This window comes from Nannospalax galili, unplaced genomic scaffold (assembly GCF_000622305.1).
Source record: "Nannospalax galili isolate Female #2095 unplaced genomic scaffold, S.galili_v1.0 scaffold281, whole genome shotgun sequence".
Classification (NCBI taxonomy): domain Eukaryota; kingdom Metazoa; phylum Chordata; class Mammalia; order Rodentia; family Spalacidae; genus Nannospalax; species Nannospalax galili.
Genome location: NW_008349068.1, coordinates 8,773,776 through 8,776,696, shown reverse-complemented (window position 1 = coordinate 8,776,696; position 2,921 = coordinate 8,773,776). Strand labels below are relative to the sequence as shown.

The window sequence follows — 2,921 nt, the reverse complement described above, 5'->3', positions numbered from 1 at the left end:
TCAACTTTGTTGATATATTCCTATTACCAGAGTCTAGATAGTGAACTGGACAATAACTTACTCCAGAATTTCGGTATTGTTAAAGTTCTCTGAGGTAAGGATTTTCATGATGGCAGTAGATGAACATAAAATAAATGATATGATGGAACAAAATGAAAATGCTACCAAAATGACAGTACAAAGACAGTCCTTGAATCAAATGTTTTCCTGTGGCCTCAAGCTTCCCAAGCTTTCATTTTTCTTTTCTTTTCTTTCTTCCTTTTTCCTGTAGCTTGTTTCTACCAAATCCTTCTAACAAAAATGAGGGACTGCTGAGGGACGTCTGAGTTCACTAACTTGACTGGAGAGATCTTAACGTATATGACAGAATGCATGAAATCTGGTGGGGCGGGCTATGGGGGAATCTGGATTGGGGAGGGGGTCTAAAGATGACTAAGATGTTTTTTATGAAATGCACAAAAAGTCAATTAAAATATACATTAAAAATGCTGGTCTGAATCTTCTGTTTTTACTACCTTTAATTTGTTTTCTGAGACAGGGGCTAGCTATGCAGCCCTGGCTGCCCTGCACTCACTGTGTAGATCAGGCTGGCCTCCAACTTTTGTCTTCCAGCCTCTGTCCCCTGAGGGCTGAGAGTACAGGCATGTGCCACCATTCCCATCCATATCTGAGTTAGTAACCTTGCTCTTCATTAGTATTATTCTGAATGTTACACGATGGCATAAGTAAACTTGGACAAGTCCTTTACATCATGAAGACTTCTATCTTTTCAGAACTAAAGGCATAGAAATCATGGGTAGAGTAGTAGTGTTGTGTACATGAAGCCCTAGGTTTTATCCCAAGCACTAGGTAAAAAACAAAAATGCAACTTGTCTAGAAGTTATGGGGAAAGCACTTTGGAGAAATGGCTAATGGTATACAATACAGTTCTGTTGAAGTTGACATTTGGAGAAGAGGGAAAGGTGTAGGTGGCAAATGTCTAAATATTAATGTGTTAGAAAACATAAAATTAGTAATACCACGACCCTAGTTATGAAGAATTTTAAGAGATTAGTAATGTGACATTTTTATTAAAATTTAAAATATGCATACTCAACACCAAATAAATCAACAATTGGTTTTCTTAGTTTTCATAGCCCAAAGGCCAATGTTACCAACTCCACAGAATTTGTTTTGATAGGGCAATAAAACAGAAATGCAAATTATATGAAACTCTCCAATTAGTCAGTTAGATGCAGATATGGGCTATTCTGGTTATAATAATTCCACTGTAGACAAAACTGCGAATAAGGGAATCTCATAACTGTGTTGTCATTCTTTAGAAAAAGAAAAATAATCTTTTATGTTAAGGTTAGTGTTAAAGGTGCCATTTCTCATCACAACAAGCAGGTTTATTTAAAAAGCTTAAAATTGTGGGACCACCGAGGCTGGAAAAATGCCCAATTCCAATCAAGAAGGCTAGCATTTGCCAGGTACTGGGACTTTCTACCTTAGCAGATATCCTAACTTTTACCTGAAGCACAGTCCTGTAGAAAAAAATCCCTAGAGCAACTCAAAGTCTTCATTCTTTAGAAATCCTTTTCAGTCTCAGATGTTTCTTTTTCATTATATTCTTCTGTGGTCTTATTATACCTTTTACACTAATGACTGGAGTAATTACTGAAATTGGAAATTTTTGTGTGTGGCTCCTTGCTTCTCCACCCAGGGCTTGGCTCCCAGGTACACAAAGATGGCGGCCGCTGTGGGAAGGCTACCCAGGTCTTGGTTGTTCTGCATGTGAATGTCTTTTCCTGGGATTTTTCTGCCTCTGGAGCCCTTGAGGCCTGTTACTTTTAGAAGAAACTGCTTGGCAAAAACACTGTGATCTGGCTCTAGTTTATCAAGCTTTGCCTTTAGTACCAGTTCCACGCCCCATGCTCCTGCTGTCATGCCACATGCACCCTATTTTAAGGCCACAGCCATCATCAATGGAGAGTTCAAGGAGCTGAGCCTCAAACACTTTAAGAGGAATACTTAAATGCTTTTCTTCTAGCCTTTAGATTTCACCTTTCTGTGTCCTACAGAAATTGTTGCTTTCAGTGACACAGCCAACGAATTTCATGGTGTGAACTGTGAAGTGATTGGGGTTTCAGTGGATTCCCAGTTTACCCACCTTGCCTGGATCAATACACTAAGGAAGAATGGTGGTTTGGGCCACATGAACATTACACTATTGCTGGATTTAACCAAGCAAATAGCCGAGACTACGACGTGCTGTGGGAAGGTGCTGTCATTGCATGCAGAGGTCTCTTCATACATAATCGACCCCAATGGTGTCATCCAGCACCAGAGTGTCTACGACCTCCCAGTGGGCCACAGTGTGGAAGAGACCCTCTACTTAGTTCAGGTGTTCCACTTTGTGGAGCCCCATAGGAAAGTCTGCCCAGCCAACTGGACACCAGAGGGCCCCACGATTAAGCCAAGTCTAACCAGTTCCAACGAGTGCTTTGAGAAGGTCCATCAGTAGGTCATCCCTTGTCCAGTGCTCACCTGCAACATCTTGTGCAAGAAAAGAGCCATATCTGGAATCCTTTCAGCATTCTGAAGATTATTCATAGATGGCACAAACCAATCATGCTTGTGTTTATAAATACCACTTTCCATACCGGCTAAGACTTTCTCTAGGTGGCTATTGAGTTCATAGGCCTCCTTACTGGGGACATCTTGACAGCTAGTGAGTTCCTACAGAATACCTGGTCCCCTGTTTCTCAGACCGTGCCTTCAGAGGGTAAACATTCTTCTCCTCAGCCTGACTTGAACCTTCTGCTACCCGAAAGTCTTACAGGCTCTGAAAGTGCCTGATCCAGGTTCTGAAATTTCCTTTTGAATTTCTGTGTATGAAACTGAATTTCCCCTTAGGATAACAAAGATCATAGTTTGAC

General features: G+C 40.9%; 1 pseudogene; it reads left to right on the top strand.

Moving 5' to 3' along the window:
• The first annotated feature begins 1,864 nt into the window (after positions 1–1,864).
• On the top strand, positions 1,865–2,506 carry LOC103744487 (annotated as a pseudogene).
• Positions 2,507–2,921: the final 415 nt, after the last annotated feature.